The following is a 25,889-nucleotide window of genomic DNA, read 5'->3' on the forward strand; positions in this document are numbered from 1 at the left end:
GACCACTACACGTTAGCTGTTTGGTGTCATTAATATGCATACCCATGGTACTTACGCACATTTATATATCCCCCGCACTCACGCACGCCACAGGCATCCATTCTCCTTGCTGGGAAAGGTGCGTACTGCATGTTAAACATTCCTTATTTCCCCGCCATGGCCCAGGATGCATATGTCGCGGACCGCAGGGATGTTCAGATGACAGGTGCTTATATCCCCACGCATACAGGCCTTCATTGTCAGGGTGTTGCTGTGGTGCTTTGGGTTTGGTCTTGTCCGCCCAGTGTACGGAACTGCCCTGACCGTGTACGAATGTTAGATGAGTCACATGGGCACGTTTTGTCCGTGTCTATGGTACCATGTCACCCCCCCCAATTATTCATATCCGTGCCGATTGGTGTACCCGTTGTAGATCATGTTATACTAATTGCACACGGTCTGGTCGAACGGACCTATTTCCATTACTAACCCTCGGTATGTATGACCTGTGTCACAATGTTACATGGGTTTACCATTGCGTGACGACTTTCACTGAGCCACAGACATGTCCGTTGCTTGGTTTGGGCCGGTTCCGCTGTGCTACACACATTTAACATGGCAGAACAGGTTGAACAGCTCAGCCACGGGGACATCGGGTTCTCCGTCGCTGTTTAGTGTTGAATCGCTATGTGGAGTTTGTTTCACAAAGCGAGACAATGTCGACATTGGTAACGGACATCTCGCGCAGTACGCCCGCCGCTGGTGACGTATGTCTGCGCGGGCGGACAGGCATTATGCTGTGCCATTATGTCTGGGAATATATGGTTTCCTGCCATAGATGATATGCCATACTAGCAATGACCCGCGTCTGGGTGTGGGACCTGCTGTATTACCCATGGGAAGAGTGGCCTTAGGTTAAGTGGTGCCCTAGGCAGAAGTTGCCACCGCCACATCACCCGCTACCCCCCTCCTGGTCTACCTACACCAAAGAAAGTCTGGAAAGGTGACCCGAGTACAGCAACGCCCTAGACGGCTGCCTACTTGACCTATGCCTAAGGCCGGCTATGTGTGTGGTCCCCCGGGCATCGGACTCGGGAACGCGCCATGTCTGCCGTGGGTATGTCCAGCATTACCCACATCCAGCCGTGGTGTATTGCCATGATGTTCCATGTGTACAGTGGTGCCGGTTACCATACATATGCCTTCCTCAAAAGCCGATTTCACACTTCTGAACACTATTGTGGTCTCCTTTAAGGCCCCTGAGCCAGTGGTGAACATTACTCAAACCGCTGCATCATGTACATATGCCTTCCACCAGCACCTACAGGACTGCATGGATCAGGCAATCCCATACAAAACTGAGACTCTTTGTACCACAGACAAGCATCCAGTCTGGTGGACCCCAGCCATGAACAAGCTCTACAACAACAGGAGGTAGATACTACAAGTTAAAGCGGAATACTTGTAAGGTAACACACCCTTGCTCATTATATGTGAAGAACTACAAGCTGTCATGAAATCATCCAGGGGAAATTCAACAGAGAAATTAACAAGGACTCAACAGACATTCATATGTCCTTCTTTAGCTATGTTGGACACCTGGGAGGACACTCCCAGATATGCTCAAACTGGGTTCACAATGATGTGAAGATGACTGAACCTACACACATTGCCAGCATACTGGCTGACATGTTCAGTGCTAACATTTCCCCCCTACATGGAGAGATATCTATACCAGAGACTTGTAGATCCTGGAACATCTGTAACGCACAGGTGGGAAATGCTGTCTCCAAGGCAGTGAACACAGCATCCATGGGACCAGATGGTGTCCCAGCTGTGTACTCCATGAACTCTATGAGGAATTAAACCCACACTTAGGACAGCTGTTTAATCTTAGCCTCACCTCAGGATACATACCCGAGTAGTAGCACAAGGCGACTGTAGTCACACTTCACATAGATGGTGCCTCCACTGACCCTGGTTATTACCATCCCATTAGCTTGACAAGCCTTATCTGCAAAGCCATGGAGAAGGATCATAATGGAACTCATAGATAAAGACATAGGGGACTCGCATACTTTGGATACAACCCAGTTTAGCTTGGTCAAAGTCAGATCAGGCCTTTTACACGTGTTTGACTTTGTAGGATCAGTCACCAAGGCCATTGATGACGGTAAAGCAGTCCATACAGCCTACCTCAACCTGGCAAAGGCCTTCGACACAATACCCCCCTCGGTATCATTGATAAACCCGTCATCTTGAACGTAAATCCATACATCGCCATATGGGTTGCAAACTGGCTAAGTCACAGAACACACATGGTCATAGTTGCTGGCGCCATGTCATACTCACAGCCAGTCACAGGTGGTGTCCCATGGGGCTCAGTCCTGGGTCCACTATTTTTCAGCATCTACGTTACCAAAGTACAGGCAAACACAGGGGGGTTATGGGTGACAATGTTTGCAGATGACTGCAAACTGGGTGCCATAGTCAGACACACATCTGACACAGATATCCTTCAGGAGTGCCTCACAGATGTGGATAAGTGGTGCCAGACACATGGCCTACAGCTAAATGCCAGGAAATGCATAGTCATACCCTTTGGGAAGAACAAGGTTACCCCTAGCTACCATATAGGTGGCAATCCACTGAGCACAGAGGGAGTTACCAGGGATCTGGGGACCCGGGTTGTTGTTAACCGTTCGTTAGACACACACGTTGCTAATGTAGTTAGGTAGACCTTCCACATTGCCCACATCATCATGAAGGGATTCACATGTAGATCAGGGGAGGTCATTGTCCCCTTGTACTCATCACTCATTAGACCTATGATTGGGTACAATGCCCCGTCCAGAATGTATCTGACCCAACACCTGCAGCAGCTGGAAAGGCACCAACAGTTCATCAACAAACAGATGCAGGGTCTCAGGAATATGTGTTATACTGACCAACTGAAAGAATTCCAGCTGTATACAGTTGCATACCACTTGCCCAGAGGTGATCTGTGCCTGGCATACAAGGCCATGTCGAACCCAGATCTGATGACTATGCTTCACCTAAAGAAGTTAGATCCCTCAGAACCACAAGGGCAGGTGACATACACCTTGGCACTGTCATTAATAGAACGTGTTGTTGGGACAGATTCATCACCCAGACACTCACTATGCTGTGGAACAACATCCCAGTACATGTGAGGGCAAGCACCTCGCTGGCCTTGTGTTAGTAGTTTGACATGGATGTCTGAATTGATTTATTTAAGTAACCTTCTAAATGAATATTTACATTAGCACATTGTGAATCTTTACATTTCGTTGGTCTATTTTACATTAGTCATAATCATACGGATTATCTGTATATATTATGGTTCATTTATATTACTAGGTGTCTGCAGTTCTGTTAATATATTGGCACAATCCGTAGAACATATATATGTAGCTTACACAGTCAGACATTTGGAAAACATTCTGTTGGTTCATCTTTCATATATATACATATATTTCTATATTTCTATGAAGAATGTACCTTTCAAAGCAATGTCTGATGTCCTCACTGTGTGGAATCTGTAACCCAAGTAAAGTTTGTTTGCTTGTTTGCCTTTAAGGCATGTAATTAATACCTAGCACATCTAATTTACTGACCAATTAAGGGTTGTAAATGTAGTAGGTTGGACTGCATTGTATGTATTCTGAATAAGTCTGCTTATGAAGCAGACGAAACAGCTTAAATAAACTATGGTGACTGCATTTAATTCCTGGTGTGCTCTGAGTGGTCACTGACGGTGTGTACAGTACCTCGTCTTTGCTTTGGACTTCATCGGCTGGTTGTCTGTGTTTGTTGTATGGGGAATGTCAACTGTAGTCCCTATGTGTATTACTTGTGTAATGCCTTACTACGGCAGTGTAATTCCACCGGGTTTGCAGTTATGGGTGCCATCTTAGTCATACGGTTGTCCATCCATGTGAATTGCCTACTGGACACTGGTATAGGGCTGTACACATTTCACACCTGCATTTTGCATTCTCCGGTAGATGGCTTGCATTAGTAGCGGAGAGTAAGGCAGGTGCTACGCACACATCCCTCCCACGGGGCAGAACAAAGGATTGCCTGCGAAACAACACCGAGGCCAGATTCTACATACCCAGACTCCCTTGACTGCAACAGTCGACAGTACCCATTACACATCCTTCATGTGTGCGGGACTTTGATGTGGACGCAGTTCTATGGACCCGGTACCGTGGGTATTGCTGTGCATGTGTGCTGCATTTCATGGACAGCTATCATCAACATTGAACACGCTATGCATATGTGTACCTGTGGCGTGGTGACGACAATGAGATCACGTGAGTAATGCAGGAAGCTAGCAGGCATTCCATTAGTGGAATTTTTGGGTCCTACAATGGACACCGATGTGCATATGTCAAGTTAGATGTTGCTGGACTGTGTCCACCTGCCTAGTGCTTTTCACTGCTGGTGTATGTTCCCCAATCACGGATGTGTGTTTGACTACCCATTCTAGATGGTGCTACATAACCAGGTGATTTAGTACTGTGAACAAATGTCATACATCCAAAGATGCTGGTTAGCAACTGCTTCATATGAACCTCAGACATCCCAATGGGACATATCCGTCACTGTATTTCCAATATAACACCACCGGAACATGTTGATCACCTATATATTCATTTAACCATGTTGTCTTCATAGGTGGGAATGCCATAGTTTACATATCCTACTTGACGTTGTGTGTGTGCCATTAGTATGTGTTCCACAGGTCGCACATCTGTTCCGCTGTATGGTAGCGGGTGCTCCTCATTCTGTTGCTAGCAGATTGAGTGCTGTGTACGCCGGTGTTGGCACGGCGGTCCGACTGTGTATGTGGAATGTCAACTGTAGTCCCTATGTGTATTTCCTGTGTTATGCCTTACCGCGGCTGTGTAATTTCCCCGGGTTTGCAGTTGTGGGTGCCATCTTGGCCATACGGTTGTCCATCCATGACAATTGCCTACTGGACACTAGTATAGGGCTGTACACATTTCACACCTGCATTTAGCATTCTCCGGATGGTTTGCATTATTAGCGGAGAGTAAGGCAGGTGCTACGCACACATCCCTCCCACGGGGCGGGACAAAGGATTGCCTGCGAAACAACACCGAGACCACAGTCTACATACCCAGAATCCCTTGACTGCAACAATCGACAGTACCCATTACACATCCTTCATGTGTGCGGGACTGTGATGTGGACGCAGTTCTATGGACCCGGTACCCTGGGTATTTCTGTGCATCTGTGCTGCATTACATGGACAGCTATCAGCAACATTAAACATGCTTGCGGTGCATATGTGTACCTGTGACGACAATGAGTTCAGGTACGCATTGAAATAAGACTTAATTCTTTCCATTAGACAATTTTTGGGTCCTACAATGGACACCACTGTGCATATGTAAAGTGTAGAGCTTGTCAGACTGTGTCCTTGTGAGCAGTGGGTTTCACTGATGCTGTGTGTTCAACAATCGCAGATGTCTGCTTGACTACCCATACTGTGTAGTGCTACAGGAACCATGTTTTCCGATACTACAACCCAATGGTGTACATCCAATGTTGCAGGTTAACAAACACTGTCATACCCAGAGGTCACGATTGGAAGGTATTGCCACTTTATTATCAGAACAACACCTCCAGACTGTGTAAATCACAGGGACTTTAGGCCGGTCTTACAGGCCATTTGCAATTGTAATTAGCAGACACGTGTCAATACATGTATGATAAGACATATTGTCATGCAGAAGTTAATCTATGTTATTTGGACATTGGCTTCTGCTTTTGGCATCCGTTGCTGTGAGTGTTGCCAGTTACCATACACATTGCTTGCTCAGAGGCAGACTACACAATTCTGCACACTACTGTGGTCTCCTTTAAGGACCCTGAGCCAGTGGTCGACAGTACTGCAGCCACTGCATCAATCACATTTGCCATCTACCAGTAACTACAGGACTGCATGAACCAGGCATTCACTTACCCAACTGTGGTTCATTGTACCAATGCCAAGCATCCAGTGTGGTGTACCCCAGCCATACACAGGATGTACAACACGGGGAGGTGGCTACTACAAGGTGGAGCAGACACCTTGTGAGGTATGACACCCTTGGCCATCATATGTGTAAAGTTACACACTGTCATGAAATTGTCCAGGGCACATTCCACAGATATACCTACATGGACCTGGCTAACAATCATACCACCTTCAGTTGCTATGCTCAACACCTGGGAGCTCACTCCCACATATGCTCTGACTGGGTTCACATAGAGGTGGGGTTTACTCAACATACACACATTGCCAACATACAGGCTGACAAGTCCAGTGAGGACATCTCCACTCCCTCCCCCACACATGAGGTGATGTGTGTACCAGCGGTTTGTGGTCACCAAATGTTCTGTGACACACAGGTGGGACATGCTCTCTCCAGGGTAGTGGACATAGCATCCATGAGACCAGCTGGTGACCCCGCTGTGTACTCCACTATCTCATTTAGGAATTGGACCCACAGTTAGGACAGCTATGTCTTTGTAGCCTCACCTCAGGTAGGGTACCCAGGTTGTGTCACAATGCAACTGTAGTCCCACGTCACAGGGCCAATACCTCCACTGAGGCTGGTTATTACTGTCCCATTACCCTGAGGAGACCTATCTGCAAAGACATGGGGAGGGATCATACTGCGGCTCGTAGATGACTGAATAGGGGACATACATACTTTGCATCACACACGGTTTGTCTTGTTCAGGGGCGGTTCATGCCTTTAAAGCATGGTTGACAGTTTCGGGACAGTCACCGAGGCCATTGATGGGGGTGTTGCAGTCCATACAGCCTACCTCGACCTGGCAAAGGCCTTCATCACATTACCCCCCCCAGGTATCGTTGATAAACCCATTGGCTGGGATGTGAACACGTACATCACAGAATGTGTTGTAAACTGTCTATGTGACACAACCCACATGGTCATAGTTGCTGGCAGCATGTCAGACCTACTGCCTGTCACAAGTGGTGTCCCATGGGGCCCTTCCATGGGTGCACTCCTGTCATACACCTACATTTTCACGGTACAGGCACACACAGGGGTGCTATGGGCAACAGTGTTTGTAGATGACTGCAAAACAGGTGCCATAGTGGGACGGACATCTGACACAGATATCCTTCGAAGGGGCCTCCCAGGTATGCATATCTGCTGTCAGGGACATGTCCCACAGCTAAATGCGAAGTAATGCAACATCATACCTGTGGAGAACTACTAGGTCACCCCTGTCCAGCATATAGGTGGCTGTACACTCAGCACAGGGGTGATTACCAGGGATCAGGGGACAGAGTTTGTCGGTCACCATTCATTCCACACACACGTTGCTATCGTGGTTGTGTGGGACTTCTACATTGCCCACCTGTTTGTGCAGGATTCACATCTACATCAGGCTAGGTCATTGTCTCCTTGTACCCATTACGTGTTACACCTATGATCTACTACATTGCCCCATTCAGACTGTATCTGACCATACACCTACAGCAGCTGGGAAGCCCACATAGGTTAATTGTTGTACAGATGCAGGATGACATCATTTTGTGTAATGCTGCCCCACTTGTAGGACCCCTGCCACATTACGTCACATACCTGCTGTTTAGTGTTGACCTGTGCCTGACATACAAGGCCATGTCAACCCATATGTCATGTGTATGCTTCACCTACTGTATCTGCATCCCTCAGAACCACTAGGGCAGGTGACATTTACCTTGTCACGGTCATTAATGGGATTTGTTTGAGTGACACATATATCACCCAGACACTCATTATGCTGTGGATCTACATCACAGTACATGTGAGACAGAGATCCTTCCTAGCCTTGTTCACGGGTATGTTGTCCATTGGATGGAGAATTGCAGGTATAGGCCAGGGATTACATCATTATCAGTGCTTGACGGAGGTACAGCAATATCATGAGTATTTTATCTGAAGCACAGAAGGTTGGCAAAGTCATCCTAACTATGGTGTAGTATTATGGCTGAACTTGGGATGATGGCCTACCCTGTACCTATGGACGTATGAACCTATATTCATAGTTTGTCACATTTACAATTGTCTATCCACTATACTCTTTCTCCAGTGTATATTTCTGTGGCACATGATTGTCCTCTGTATTACATGCAGGTATGCTGTGTACAGTGCACATACGTCACTGTTGATGACAGTGTATCTGTGTCCCTAACACTGTGATACTGAGGACTACCACACATCCTTCACAACATTACATGCATATGTCCATTCTATTCTTCTTTGGCCTATGCTAGGGTGTTAAGGCAAACATTACTCAAGTCCCTGTTTGTGCATGCTTCATGTTGGTGTTTGACCAGGCTCCGTTGCAGTCATGTGTTGGACAGTAGTGTGTCTGTGTGTTTGCCATGTGTTTTTATTGCGGTACATCTGTGGGAGGTGTAGTTGGCACATGTTCCTCTTTGCAGGGACACCCATCCTGGGGTTTGTGTCATGCATCTGCACTTGGCACGTGCCATATGTCCTGTACTATTCCCACAGTCGCGTATGCCTTCATGCACTACTACTGCGTGTTACTGGCTGTTTGTATGTGGTACACATGGACATTGTGATGGTTGGCTTAACCTATTCCCATGCTAGAACGTACACATCTGTCAATTAAGTTTTTTAAATCAAACTGTAACACTCATTCGTATTTTCACAATGACAGTCAATAACACAGGAAGCTGAGATTAATAACGTTTTACTACTGTGCAGCAGGAGGCAAAGAAGTATGCAGTAAAAGTTTAGACATTTGTTTAACTCTATACATGTTACATCTGTATGAGCATTCTGTATACTATCATCTTTTGCACACATTAATGATGTGGTCAGTCACAAGGCATTTACATTGCTAGAGTCCAGAACATTGTATTCCTACAACAGTGCTCAGGTAATGCTTATTAAATGTTTTCCCATGAGGATAGCACAACCTTGTGAGCCACATATTCAATTAGACTGTACTTCGGTAAATTCTGCTCTGTCACGGTTCCAACACTGTTCAGATCCAGTCCTCACTCCATTTCCTACTAGGTTCCTTTGTCTCTCTGCTGAGCAGCTGTACTCTGTGTTAGAGCTCACAAGCCTATCCTCCTCAGTGGAAGGATGACAGATATACCTGTACATACATGTATTATTCTCTAACCGAGCAGATGACTAATGCTGAATGACATACATCTGCTGCACTGGTTACTGCTAGGGTCAGGGTTCAATCACACTGCAGCTACACTACAGGCAATTACATGCATGATAAGCTGTACTGCCATATTGTAAGGTAGAATAATATGCATTATACACTATTTGCTTCTAAAGTTGCACGTCATATATATGTTTAAATATGTATTTTGCTAACATTCTCCCTCCTTTGATTGCTTCTACTCTATCCAGAAACATATACAACATTATTTCATTCCCTAGCCTCTTCCTCTGTGGAACATTTAACTAGGCAAGTAATTTGTTGTACATTTCAAGAAGGATTGCATTTTCTATTGACAAATACCACTACAGGTCTTGATACATAGTCTCGGGTACAGATATGTCGCCAGAGTCCCTGACTAATACTTACATGCAAAGTATCCCACAATAGACACATGCTCCCAATATGAGCAGAACAACACAAATGGCAATCATGATATTCAGTATGACTGACCCCATCCACCCAATGGTTTGTGGAAATGGTTTGTCAGTGGGTTTGGGCCTGGTTCCGCCATGGATGACACCTGCTGTATTACCTCTAGGTGGGTGTTGATTTTGGTCTCTTCATGTGGTAGTTGGACACAGCGATCTTCTTCAATAAGCGCGCACGTACCAATTCTCAGCGCCACGGTGCAGTCGTGCTATTACATTTTGTGACACAACAGTTCTCATTGCATCCAGTTCATCAGTCACAAGTTCAAGAGCGGAAAGTCACATTCATCCTTCCTCCGACAGGTTTTGATAACTTCCTCTGTTCCCTGATTGATTTCACTACTCCACAAGCTGGGAGTGTTCCAGCCCAGGTTATGACGCTGTCACTCAAGTCCATATGAATCGATATTCCTTTATCTCTTGCAGAAGACTGGAATGTCAGAACAGCTTCCATTTCACCCACTGGATTAGTAGGTTTCTCGACTGTGTTCCCTGTTCTTCGAGCTATATGTGTTATAGTTCGTTTTGCACCCAGAGGCAATTGTGCAGTATGTCATGTGGCTGGAGCCAGATAACCCAAATAACAACTGCCGGACCAATTCCCAGGTAACCATTGATATGCTTATTTCCCACAAACAACATAACAATATTCTACTTTACTACTGATGCGGGTTACCTCTGCATGTAACATTTTCCTGTCTCTAACAGAGGACTGTTTATACAATTCAGGATGTTTCTGCACATCCTTCCACATTGTTCTCATGATGTTTCAATACAAATAATGAATGGTGCTACAAGTAGTACTGTGATCTTTGGCTGTTATATGACATTCGTAAGACACAGTTATGTTACAAATACTCCCACCAACTGAAACTGTATCATGTTTATGTTAACATACAATTCCTTTTTGTGTAACAGGTAAGTACATTGCCACGTTGTCCTGTGATCTCACAGAACCTGTATCAAAGTGTAAATATTCACAAGTCTCAATCTATCCCCAAGGGGACAACATGCATCGGAAGTCCTCCATATGATGTAGGTATGGCAGTACAAACACAGCAATTTAAAGTGTTCATAGTCTCTATATGCACACGCGTCATGCCTAGGTATCTGTTGAAGTGTGGAAGACACTCTGTGGCCAGTTCATCACGTATCGGTATTTGTATCCGTGTAGTTATATGCAGGTAAGTTCCCAGCAAATGTAAAGTAAACACAAACATGGTTAATAGGTGTATAATCATTAGGACAGCAAACAAAATGTCTTTGGGGTTGCTTTGTATTGTTATACAGTCTTGCCTGGGTGATTCAGGCTCTTTGGTATATCAGCTACGAGATGTCAATCAGACTTGATATCCTTTACCGGTTTGAAAAATGTGAGGTGGACCCAGGACGACCTCTCTGCAAACTTTACTGCAGTAGGCGTTGCCAACAGTACCCGGTACAGACCTTCACAATTTCCACTTGGCAATAATGTTCTTTGGATAACAGTGACATACACACAGGATACTGGTGTCAGCTATGCGTCCGTCTTCATTTGCTCTTTATCTGTAAAAGACTTTAACTGAAGAACAGTGTTATTGGTTAACAATCCTCTCATGTCACCTGCTAATGAGCCATCGACCTCCGGCTCTGCAGGCATGACAGCTTTCCACTCTGGCACATGATATGCCATTCCACATACTACTTCGAAGTGGGTGCAGCACTTTACATTTGGAACTGTTGTCATGCTCAGCAATGCTAGAGGTAGACAGCACATGTAACTCGTCTGGATGTCACCCACCAACCTCCTCTACTTATTTCTCGGGATCCCATTTTACGGCCAGCAGTCATGCTGACTGTGGGTTGTACATGCAATTTACATTCATGGTAATACAAACTAATCCCCAGGTTGCGTGATTGTCTGGTTCACTACATGTGTTCTATTGTCACTGTAGCTTCTTTACAGCATGCCAGATCTAGGGATACTTTATTTTACTGGCACCTTTGCCACTGCTGCTGCATCCGGATTCATGGTTGGGAATGCTTCTACCCATTTTGATTATATATATGTGTAATCACTAAACAGTATTTGTTCCCTTCACATTTATTCAGATGTATGAACTCCATACAAATAGTACGGAACGGTTATGGTGGTGTGGGTAAACTCACTCCCTTCGGTTTAAATGCTCCCTGTGCATGATATCTACTGCAAATGTGACACGCTGCTCATGATGTTTGTATGTGGTTCGTAATTCCGTATGTTAGGGGTATTCTGTTAACCAAATGTACCATCCCCTCTGTTGAGACATGTCTCTACCCATGGCTCCACAATTCCGCATATCTGAATACATTAGACGTTAATATTGGCTTTATCACTGTGGATATGTGCAGTCCGTATTCAAGGATTGCTCTTCGTCATACCCACGTCGGCTTTTCTGCTTTCGTAGTTGATGTTTGCATTGTTTGTAAAATTTCTACTTCTAAACTGTCTGAGGTTTGTCATTCCTCATTCACACAAACACTTTCCAACTGTGAGGCTGCTTGTTTTGCAGATGCATGAGCTCATGCCTTACCTTTCCTACTGTTATCCTGTTGCTTTCTATGACCTGCACATTTACAATTACCTACTTTAGTGGGTAACTGAATGGAGTCTAATGCATTCAGGATCAATTGCATGATTAATCGGTTTGCCGGTGGATGTTATCATTCCACTATTCTTCCACTGCTGCTCATAAACATGCACTGTACAGACAACATACTGACTATCGGGACATATGTCCACACATCAGTTTTCCGCTACAGTACAAGCACGTCTTAAAGCTATCTATTCTGCTGCTTGAGCAGACACGTTATGCTGCAGGGTTTGGCCGTCTACAATCTCATTATCAATAACTACTGCATAACCTACTTGATTTGTTCCTGTAGGACTCTGTCTACATGATCCGTACACATTAACTGTCACCTCTGCATCATCTAAGGGTATATCAGTGATATCATGTCTGTGTGTAGTTATTTAATCCATTTCATATAGGCAACTGTGTGGTGTGCCATACACAGGTGTCGGACGTGACATTGATAGGTTTCATGTTGTACAACGTTCAATCACCATATGAGGTTGACTCATTGGTAGGGTCAAACAAGACAGATGTCTAGCACGGGTCAGGAATGCTATCTTCCCTTGCAGCAGACTGATCGCAACTGCATGAGACATTCTCACAGTGAGAGGGTGGTCTAGTAACATTAAGGCCGGGGCCTGTACTGCCATGGGTGCTACAACAACTGCCTGTACACAATGTGGCACTGACCATGCCACAGTGTCCAACTGCAATGAGTAGTAAGCTATGTAGCGTTGCTGACTTCCATGCTGTTGAATCGAGACTGACATCATATATCTCCGCTTACAATCTACAGTCTGACAACATGTGTTATGATTATTCAGGAGACCTACTACAGATGTTGAAGCTATCAATCGTTCTAGTCTGCAGAAAGCTGTTTCTGCTACTGTAATCCAGTGTAGTATGTGTTGTGCTGCCATAGGTGTATTAAAGATTAAGGCAGACAATACAGCGGATTCCAAAGCATTGTTTGGTAACCAGCTTTGACAAATGTTAGTCGGCCCAGACAGGACTTCATTCCCTTCTTGTTAGTTGGCTTGGGTGCTTATGAAATTGCTACCTTCCTATCGTCATGTGATGTTCTACCCTACTTGGATACCACATATCCCAGGTACTTGACCTGTATTCTCTGTAGTTGCAATTTATGCTTGCTTACTTTATGTCCCTGTTCTGCTGAAAATCTCCATAATGCTATTATATCTTCCATACATTGCTGCTGGGTAGGGGCCGCAAGCAGAATATCATCCACATAAAGTAGAACTTGACTGGCCCCGGGTGGAGTTAACACCGGAATGTAGCTAGCCATCCCCTGTGGGAATATCATTGTACTTTCACAGTATCCCCGCGATAGCCGGGTATGGCTGTATCTGTTACCCTGAATGTACATGCAAAGCAATACGGACTATCTGGATGTATAGGTATTGCAAAGGAAGCATATCTTATATGTACCACGGTAAGATACTTCTGTGGCGTGTTCATAGCATTGAATATAGTGTGTGGGTCTGGCACCATCGCTACCCTAAGTATTATTACATGATTTACAGCTTGTACATACTGTACCATCCGCCATTCCCCCTTTGTTTTCCGATCAGAAGATACAGGGGTATTGCATGGTAAATAGCGATTACTTTGTAGATGGGGAATTCCCTCTGTGACTTTACAGATATCTTCTGGTGTCCACGGTCTATACACTACGGGGGTTGGGTCCTGGCCTTCCTGTCCTGCATGAGGGTTCAGTACTTCAATTAATTGACAGATATCCTCACTCTGTTCTAGTGACTGTCTTCTTACTCGGGTGTCCCTAGGTATGTTACGAGTTCGGGATGTGGTTTCAATAGCTTCTGTTACATTTGGTCGTTGTGCTACCTCTGTTGCCACAGGATAACGTGTGGGGACTAGCCTGCCCTCCCGCTTCATATCCTGGATGTGGTATCGGAGGTGGTAGGGTGTGGTGGGGGGGGGGGCTATCGGTACTACTGTATTATGATCTTCTCTGTGTACGTATGATGCTTTGCCATTTGTAGTGTTCTGTTCCCTTCGGTTCACTACCTCAATCCACCTATGTGCATGACGGATACCCAATTGTCGTTGTTTTGTCGCCTGCACATCTTAGGGCTGCCACCTTTTCAGATGCACAATGTGGGACATTAGTGTTCGGAATGTGTAATTTTCCAGGAAAAAGCATACCCACGGCCAGTACATAGGACAGGATTTCACTTTTTGCCAGGAGAGCGACCAATTGTTGGAGCATTTCAGTTGCTTATTCTGTTTATTATGATATTTTGTTGTTCCAGATACAAAATTACTGTTTTATGCTACCATTTTGAAAGATATCTGGGAAATGTTTTTCCTGAGATATCAGGACATTTGCCATTTGTTCGGTTTGTTTGCAGGACACAACTGGCCAAGAGGGACTGTCCCTCTCAGGGTGGGACAGGTGTTTACCCTAGGACATGTGCATCACATTTTCAGGGATTACAATGTTTCAGTAACGATATTTTGTGTGATATACCATCAATGTCATATTTATTACCCCATTTTGCTGCATAACTCACATTATGTGCTCTCTGCGATTGCATATACTTCACGTCACCCGTCAAACGCGGATCACATGATCTGTTTCTTCAATAATCTCCCATATCCTCTACACGACTGCTACGCCCTTCTCTCATACCACGTGGTGTCTCCTTCCCTGTATCCACTGTAGTGTCTACAATCACTATTTACTCTGCTGTGTGTTCCCCTGACCTATGTTCAGATTTAACAGTATTTGGATAGGTCTTCGACCCGCTATCATAACTGTTAACAGAAACACAATGTAGTCTGGTCCCTGATCTACAATAGAGACAAAGAGGCAAACACTCCTTACCTGGGCCTCCTGTTTAAGGCTGCCCGATTTCTTCTTGGGATCCAGTTTTCCGCTTTTCAGCCACAGATCAGACAGTAAACAGCCTCTTTACACACAACAATTCAGTCGGAGGTCTTTTCATTCAAGAAGAACCATTTATGCAAATTCTCCTGCGTAGATGTCTAACCAGCCATGCACTCTGACCTGTAGCTTACCAAGGGAATTCCGGATTACAAGGATCACAATGTCAAATAAGTTGTTAAAACCAGACTGTAGTTATCAGTAGGCTTTTCTAAGTGACAGCCAATAACACAGGAGGCTCGGGTTCGGAAAGTTTTAGTAGTGTACACAGGCAGGCTAAATAATATACAGTCCAAGTATGAGAGTTTTGTCTGACTCTATACAGTAAGCAGTTTCTTTATATAGTGTTTACAATCAGCTTTTGCCCACCTTACTGACGTGGTCGGTCACAGGGCATTTTCATCACTATGGTCCACAATAGTCTATACATACGTGGGTGCTGGGGTCGTGCTTTTAAAATGTTTTCCCATGAGAATAACACAGCCTTGCAAGGCACCTTGTAAATTACAGTGTCCTTCTGTGATTGTAGCTGTTTTAAGGACCCTAGACTGTTCCGATACAGTGGACAGTTAATTTCTTAATACGTTGCTTTGTCTCTCTGGTAAGGAGTTGTACTGTTATCTTCGATAGAGCTCACAAGGCCATCCTCCTCAGGGGAAGGAGTGATGTTATGCATGTACATACATTTATTGTTCTGTAACCCAGCAAATAATTGATGCTGACAGACATAAGCCTGCTGTACTGCTTACTGCCAGGTTCAGAATTCCATCACACTACAGCTTAGCTTCACCAATTACATGCAGGCTTAGTTCTACTGCCATATTGTACGGTACAATTCAATGCATTATATAGTATTTCGAGTCTAAACTGGCACTTCATATGTGTTTCTATATATATTTTTCAAACAACAGCCATCCGGCCATATGCATGTTGTTCCGTCCTTTACCTTGACCGTGTGTATATGTCCGTCCGGCAACGCTACTCTCCACATGTGATGTCCCACCTTCCCCTTCTTTGCCTGTAGCACCCTGTTAGGACGTCCTGTTTGGTAGGCACGTGTTCCGCTATATGTGATCGACTTCACTGCATAGCTAATCATCGATGCGGTGGTCCAACAACCCGATGTCCACATGTGTACAGTTATGTGCACCGTGTCGTATGCAAACCTATATGGTTTGGACGGGTACATACCACATGCGGGATGTACACATTCTGCAGACACATTCACATGCAGCCATTTACATATCTGTACCTGAGGTGGGTTGGTGACATGTGGGTATGATTTGCCAGCGTGGCATTGCCTAACACAAACATCTTACCACATTTCAGGTATGCACATTGTGTGTGGGTGTATAGCTGCACACGGATGCTAGCAGGTTAGGGTGCAAAGGTGTACATGGGTGGGACTGACATGTACAATGAGGCTATTGTGTATTACATCTGAATGCATGGGTTCTGCTTCTGGATATTACACTTCAACATACGCCATCCAGTGTATGCAACAGAGACGTTGCTGGGTGTGGGATATGTTGCTATGCACATGTTTGCCTGTGTTTGAGGTATCTTGCTTCCTTACTGTTGTTATGTCAACACAGCTACCCGGCTATGTACTCTCACTACTGCTTGTGACCATTATGGTTGGCACCTTTTCCAATGCCCATAGTGGGGCATGTTATGTGGAAACGTCTGAATTTGCAGGACTACACATACCCACGGCTAGTGCAGTTGACAGAACTTCACTTGTTTGCCATACTTTAAGCTTATTCTGTAAGCATTTGGGTTCCTTATTCATTTTCTTATGCCATGTCTGTGTTTCATATAGTAATGTATATGTTTTATGCTACTATTACATGTATATTGCGGAATTTTCTTGGCAGGGGATCGGAGGTCATTTTCCATTTTTCCGATTGTTGCAGGGACACAACTGTCCAATCAGGGACTGTCCATGGCACATTGGGACAGCAGGTAACCCTGGTGACCATGCCCATGTCGCTACTGGGGTTGCCACCTTTTCCAGTTTCCAATCTGGGATATTTCCGGGACTCACATCTGACTTTACAGGCCGACACATACACACGGTCACTATATAGCATAGAACTTCACTTGTTTGCCTAAATGAAAGCTTATTGTTGTGGCAATTTGCTTGCTTATTCTGTTTCTTGTGTCATTTAGGTATTTCTGTTACAGAAATAACCAATTCATGCTACCATTACATTAAATACGGGATATCATTGTGTCCTACAATCTTAGCACATCTGCCATTTTTAATACGTTTTTTCGGGACACAACTGGCCATAGAGAGACTGCCCAACCAAAGTGGGACAGGTGGTTACCTTAGTCACTGCTCCTATGTCGGTGCGGCGCGCTGACATGCTGCTGTACACCTTCTCTGAGTGTAAGCACTGACGGTGCATTGCGGGACAAACGCGGTCTTATGCGTATCCTTTGCTCCTTGGACGGGTACACTTATGCCTTCGTGGCTTGTATTTGCTTCTCCGTTAATTTGGGACGGGTACTATGTTGCATACTCTACGTGCGTTTCATTCTGCACGGGACCTGGCTGCTGCCACTACTATTATGGGCGGACCGTGGCTGTCAGCACATTAGGTTGCTCACCTCATGCCGGCTTAGACACGCCTCCAGACGCATCCTACCTGGGCTCGCTCACGTACACTACGCACGTGTCTGTGGTTCCGGTGCACTCTCATTAATATGTATATGGCGCTACTGCGCCGGCTATTCACTGCACCGCCGGCGCAAGCCTTACGCCGGCCTTGCGCCGAGCTTCATGAATCCTGGGGTATATTAATTCCATTGTTATTATCATATGATATTTAAAAGAATGAGGCCTTGAATTGTTGTGACTTGGCAGTAATCTTGTGCTTCAATGCTAATTTGTGTGTAATTTGGACATTAGATAACCTAGTTATTATTCTGTATACTATATGTACTTAACTCTGGTGTATAATAAGCAGACATTTTAGATGTTCTTTTGAAAATGAAATAAAAATTCAATTTGAAAAAAAAAATGATATTTTTTCTCTGTTGATATAAAATGTAAATGATCTAAATGTCATGAGCTGTATAGTCATACCTGTTATGAATGTTTGAAGAATGAATAAACTTGCTTATGTTACACCAGGGTTTGAAGGCGTAGCCTATCAATTTATGTGCTCACTGATAATGGAATCCACATTTCACAAACAATTCTTGGTATCACATGCCAGGTAATGATTCCAACAATCCAGAAATTTCTGGCAGATATGGGGCAGTGCTTTGACCTATGCTTACACTTTTGTAAAATCGCATCCATATCTCTCAACTGATTTAAACATTAATACCACTAAACATATCCTGTTCCAAAACAATTTAGTATTTCTTCTTCTTGGATCTTCATTTTATACCTTCATCTTGGTAGCATCTTTATGATTTTTTTATGTTATATTTGTTCATAGTGTCAACTCCTTTTACTTGACTGCCTGTCCTTTACCTATAATACCTTGACTGTTAACACAAATGCTTAATCATTGCCTGCAACACCCTGAGTGCAGGGGTAGAACCAATCTATAGACCAACCATCATCCAGCTAGGAGGGGTAGATGCTTTTTATTCCACTGACATACCTGCCAGCCCTGTGTCAGCCTAACATTTGTAAACTTCTATGATACTACCCTGCAGCAGTCATGTACTTGTCTAATATGGTTACTGTGCTATGCATGACATGATAACTATTAAAGCTGCAATTTAGTGCTGGATGCTGAATCTCCTGTATCCTCAAAGAGCTAGTTCTATAGAGGACTGAGATGACATTCCCCCACCAGTTGGGAAACTCAGCAGCCTTGTCACCTTTTCTATTGCCCAGGTGTATAATCAATACTGGTTCATCTGAGTCACTGTCCTAGCATAATTCCCTCAATGCTATGGAGCTGATTCTAGATAGCCCAGTCATGAAATTAATTTGCAGTGGTCTCAGATGAATGTCTCATATGGTAGTGACTTCAATAACACTGTTTAATAAAACGTATACCACTGAATTAAAAATGCAGAATTAGCTGGCATATGATTTAAAATACCATATACTTTATTGGGCCATCCACATAACTAAGTTTAAAAAATCTTATACTTTCCAGCAAAACACGCACACACACACACACGCACACACACACACACACACACACACACACACACACACACACACACACACACACACACACACACACACACACACACACACACACACACACACACACACACACACACACACACACACACACATACAGACCCTCACATATTTTATAAGAAGTGTCAGATCAAATATGCAGCAGTATTAATAAATTAAGAAAATTGTAATTTTGTGATTTAACTATTTGTATATATATATATTTATATATATATATATATATATATATATATATATATATATATATACATATATATATATATATATTATAGGTCCACTACAGAAGACTGACAGCTCACAACACCGACGCCCACATCGGCGGCACCAAAAGCTCGACACAAGAAATGCTGACAATGGGGAAATGGTAAGCCTCCATAGTGCGGAATGGAAATACTTCCATTCCCACACTGTAGTGTAATCTCGGAGTTGGTATATTAAAGTTAAGTAGGGTGTGGGTGGCGTAGCCCCGCTGCTAGCAGAAAAAGGAAATGTTATTTTCCTTTTTTCTGCAGTAGTGCTGTTGTTAGTATTTCATGTGTCGGGTTTTGGTGTTGGCGATGCGGGTGTCGGTGTTGTGTGCTCTCGGTCTTCTGTAGGGGATCCATATATATACATATATATATATATATATATATATATATATATATATATATATATATATATATATATGGGATCTGTATGGATCACTGAATGGCAACATAACCAAAACAGATTCGGCTGGGCATACTTGCGCGAAAGTGCTTTTCACCGAAGAAGCACTTTCACGTAAGTATGCCTGTTTTTGGAGATCGCACTACAGTGGGGATAAGGGAAAATTCCGTTTTCCCAACTGTAGTGCGACCTCGGAGTGAGAATATTAAAGTAGGGGGGTGGGGTGCAGGGGGGCTTGTCCCCTTGCAAAAAACATAAAAGTAATGTTTTTTTTTTTTTTTTTTTTTTTTTAAACACACTTTAACGAAAGTGCTTTTTCGGTGAAAGCACTTTCATTAAAGTATGTTCGGTGATTGTGGATTCGGACTATTGACCTTTCGTTTTAATATTCCTAGATCCATACATAGATATATATATATATATATATATATATATATATATATATATATATATATATATATATATATATATAGTTTAGGGAATGTTTTTTAAGTGAGTCTTAAGTTTAGCTGTTTTTAAATGTACTTGCTAAAATTTTGGAATACAATACTGTACAAAGGAAACCTGGTTGGAATGCAAAATAAACATATGTTTCTTCATGGGGTACAGGAAGTTAAGAAGTAGCCCACCTCGTTTCCTTGATTTATTATCTTTTTGAATTATAAATGTAATGCACACTAAGAAACTCCACTTATTGTTGGCTTCATCAAAGGTCATTCCCATGTATGAGACTTGTTTAATAAGTTGTTTCTGTAGGAAATGTTGCTTTGTTATGAAGGTTAGTTAAAGGATTAATAATTTCTAAAAACAAAGCAGTGTAGTGATTGTAAAACAAAACATAGATTTCTACGAATTATTTAAAGTGATTTAGAGTGGTTTTTGATGGTGTCAATCTGAGAGACAAAAGTAACTTATAAATGTTAAGGGATGGGACATGGGACCAGCTTCTTTTCACCTTGCACCTTCATATCAAGGGAGGTTGAGTGCTCTTGCACTAAGGATTATTACCAGAAAACTTTCTATGACATGATGTTGTTTGACAGATTCTTCCCATATACTGCTGCAATAATGCTTCATAAAATTAGCTTTCTAATTCCACCTGACTGGGATTCATATCCTTTTCCCTCACGTTGCCTTAGTTTTGTATGTTTTTACTAATTTGACAGGTCTGTCCTAAAGGAGCTACCTTCCCTTTACTCAGAAACTTCAGAATATTTCTTTATGCAGGTTTCTATGAATTTAGATGTGTCAAAGCATAATTTCAGAAGTTCACCTCATATCCCACATTTTTTGTGTTGCTGCAGTTTGCACAGTGATAAATTCACTGGGGATATATTGTCAGACAGTGATAAGATGATACTGTCAAGACCTGACAGAACTGTGAACCCAGTGATAAATGTCATCATTTTTGGCTTAAATGTTAAACTCATTTAGATGTAGTTTTCAGACCTAGAAAGAATGTACTCAGAATTAGTTAACCTAAAATTGTTCAGTTTTGGGGATTCTAACATTTAGATTTTAAATAGGGAACTACACATTTTATGTGGTAGAAACATTCTGTCATCAAGCGATAGAATGACAACACATACAGAAAACTCAAGCCACTTATTTATAAGAACGTACTTTAAGGATCTTACCCATTTTATGTTTGGTGTCATCGTCTTCCACAAAAAACCCACACTGGCACAAGTGTACAATTTTTAAACAACTCAGTCTCTCTTCCCCTATTTGCTGCAGAAGCTGTGCAATTCAGCTATGCTGCATACTTATTAAATTCAAGCATTGCTTGCTTTCTTCCCTGCACCAAAGAGTATCTCATAAATGTTCTGCATAGAAACAAACTTATTCAAGTTGCCCTTCACCAGAAAAGCTTCCTTCGCTCTGTCAGATATCTGTTTGTTTGTGTTTTAGTTTGCAGAATGATGCTGCTATAGCATTTGTATCTGTCTTCCTTTTTTCAGCAAGTGCATATTATGTTTTTAGATTCTGTTTTATAATGGTTCTAGTTATCATCAACATTCTTCTTTTGTACATTGAGTGTCTACATTTGATTTGTATAACATCTGATTCCAGCCCTGCAGCCTGCCCTACAGGCTTTAAGTTCCTCTCAAGCAAGTCACCTCCAGTATGTATGTATATACGTTAAATGCATTGCATTTTCTACTCAGTAGGAGAACACTTTAATTGCCATACGAATCAATTTTTTTCTCCCCCAGTAATGCATTTTCTGCTGTTCCCAGTATACTTAAAGTCCAACCATTGCCGTGGGCTGTGTCTTTAGTTTTGCTCTTTAAAATGAGTACAAAACTGTATGTTTACTGCTCCTACAAAACAAACAGCTCCTCCAGTGTTGCTTTCAGTGAGCCATTAGATGTAACAGTACCTGCAAGATAAAAGTGTGTTATATCTCTGCAGAATGTATCAGACCAATACAGTAGGTGTAACTTCATCAATCTACTCAGTGACAACAGCTCATCAACCAGCTTAGATTCAAAACATACATTTTCTGTATGTGTTCCAGCATATGCTAAATCTAATTATCTTTAAAGACTATAATGGCTTATGTGGAAGCCCTCAAATTAAAAATGTGCTGTTTAACAGATACAATTAAACATTTTAATTTAAAATTGTTATTTCTATTTAGTTGTATAAGATGCCTTTTAAGGGCTGTCATTCTTTCTACTCAAACAGATGTGCTCAGATTATGATAATATTCAGTACAACTCATGTTTTATGAATCTTTCATTTATTTATATGTGCATATATGTATGTATTTATACAGGTTCTGTAAATGCTACATATTTGCCTTTCCTCTGAGCATGATACCTCTACAGGTAGTTATATTCTGTGGGAAGGTGGGAAGTGAGAGAATTGCTGGTACTTGCGTAAATACTTATTTCAAACAAATCTATTCTGAATAGTTGATTGGATTTTTTTTATGTATGTATGTATTTATTTATTTATTCATTCACTCGTTCAGGAAAAAGTGTATCACCTTTTCAGAGGTTTACTAAGGGCTGATGGTAAATCATACATCCATCTTCCATCTACCCATCCAACCATCCATTCATCCACAACCTACGTTTCCCATTTTTTGCACACAGGGTTGGAGTATCACTTCAAAATGTGACAATCATCTAGACATTTAAGCATAATTACCCTTCCCTTTCTGAAATGTATTATAATTATGTCTGAGCTATGCATGCTTTCTTTATTAAATGTAGGACCTTCAGACTACCTTTTGTTTCATAAATGCAGTATATGATGTTTCACCAACCACATGGCAATTAAACTAGGACAGTTTCAGGATGTGCAAGCCATTAAAGCTCTGCAATAGTCTGCTGTTTGTTATTATATTAATCACGCAATGCACCAGAACATTTTCAAAAGAAACAAGCTGCATTAAATCACTGAGGGTGTGATGTAGGAAGTGAGCAAACTGAGGCAAGGATTTGTAAATTTTGTCAAGATCATGTGACTCAGTCTAATCAGATGGCATATGACTCATAAGAGGAGCAAGTAAAGGACTGCTAGGTCTTAGTATATGAGGTTTTATTTGCTCTGCCTTTATACTTCACTCATCAAAGATCCTTTGGCTTGGTCTGTTGAGTTCCCTACAATACTTTTTCCAGTATGCCACCCTTTCATCATAAATGCAAAAAAAAAAAACAAATAACTAGGTTTTAAGTCAAATTTAAATAAGTCCAATTTCATTTTATTTTTATGCATCCTAACTTTATTCCTTCAACAGCCTTTGATGATATATTGGATAGAGACCATGCCTTCCATTCTTTTTTGAATCCATGAAACCTTTTACTTATATGTGATTCTTCTTCATATTGCTGCATACAGTGGAAGAATTCCATGTATCTGGTTATGTACACCCCATTTACCCTGCAAATCAACAAAACAGCAGCCTTCAGAATGATCACAATCCACTTACCCTTTGAAAGTGTAGCGTCACTTTCTTAAGAGAGAGGATCATTTCGTTATTTTTTCTGTACAGAAATCTCCTGATATTTTCTTCCTGCAGAGATCTCTAATGTGGGGCTACCCATGAATGCTAGAATTGTTTACCCGTTCTGCTAATGTAGTTCTACTAAAGTAAATTTGCTTATATATATTTATAGTAAATCTTTGTCAATTTCTTTATATGCATAAATAGTATAAATTGCCCAACACATTAATATCCATTTTCCTGCTTACCTCACCTGTGATGGTAAAGTTAGAAAATAGAATTCAAACTAAAAAATCCAATGACAAAAGACAGAAACCAATGTTTATTGCAAAGCTTTCGGGTCACAAACACCCTTCCTCAGTGACCTGAAAGCTTTGCAGTAAACGTTGGTTTCTGTCTTTTGGCATTGAATGTCTGAGTTTGAATTATACTACTGTTTCTTCACTCCGTTTATTGCAGTACAGACTGTTTTTGTGAAAGTTAGAAAATAGACTGGTCATGTTCTTCAGCACACTTTTTGTCCTAGATACAAAAATATTAAAGATGATTGATTTCCAGTTCTAACCATTTTTGCACCTTTCTAATTAAATAATGTCCACCACAAAAGTGTGCTAAGTAGTTTCCAATTTCTTAGATAGTTTTTGATTGACCTCAGCATTATGTTTCCCATCCATATTGTAGATCAGAGTGTGTGATGTACCTTTAAGAAGCATTCCAGTCAGTGGGCATGTGCATATAGGTACTGAGCACATGCAAGTAAGAGTGCCATTTTGAATGAGAAACGAGAGTGAGAGCATGCATGTATGTAATCAGTCAGTTAGTAATATAGTTCATTTAAGTTGAATATTCCTGCCATCCATCCTGTATACAATAAACTACTTAAACAAACACCCAGGCCTTAACGTCTTCTTATTGTAGGCAAGATGAGCGACACAGTGTCAGAATGGGATCCAGAGTGACAGCCATGAGACAACTGGTTAGAAGTGGAGGAAGATATAGGAGTGTATCATTCCTACTGCTCAAATGACTCACAAAACAGGTCAGAAACAAATTCCAGGTACTAAAACTTGCTTCAATTATTTCTTTTACTATAAATATAAAATGAAGCACTCAGAATACTCAAAACAAATTTTTTATTAGTAAAATGTCCAAAACTGTGACATATTGATAACAATATTCAAAATAATTACAAAATATTTGAAATAATATCCAAATCTCATAAAATGTACTAAAAAGGGAAAACGACAATATTTTTCACTATGTACTACTTTTTCACATTAATTAAAGCTATTCAAAGGATCCAAAGTAAACTGAGGGTGATGCTACTCAATGCTAGAAGTTCAAATCTCAAAATGCACTCACTCTAGGCACTCCTTAAAATGGAGAACATCGATATCTGTGCAGTGACTGAAACCTGGTTCAAGGCTCCAGACAACACTGCACTACCAGGCTAAAACTCATACCACACTTTTCAGCCATGTAACCTGGACCGAAACACCAAAGGCGGAGGTGTGTCCATATTCATTAAGGATATCCACACCTCCAGGCTAGTCGCTCAGCATAATGTAGCCGAGGTTATCCAAGTGCAACTAACTCTGGGCAAAACTGCAATCCAAATTGTAGTTTGCTACAGATCACCCACCATTCCCCAGGATTCCCACTCCTCTTTTCTTGATGTACTGGAAAATATTAGGGTTCAACCAAACAACCTACTAATGGGTGATTTCAACTACCCCACCATTAACTGGGAAAACTACTCATGTACCAACTCCTTTGCTCTACGCTTTCTGGAATTCATAAACTCCAATGCCATGGATCAACTTATCCACACCCCACCAGGGGCAACAATATCCTAGATCTAGTCATTACCAACATGAGTGACTGGTGTTCCACACCT

Source organism: Protopterus annectens, chromosome 4.part0 (genome assembly GCF_019279795.1).
Source record: "Protopterus annectens isolate FY-2018-M chromosome 4.part0, PAN1.0, whole genome shotgun sequence".
In the NCBI taxonomy this organism is placed as follows: domain Eukaryota; kingdom Metazoa; phylum Chordata; order Ceratodontiformes; family Protopteridae; genus Protopterus; species Protopterus annectens.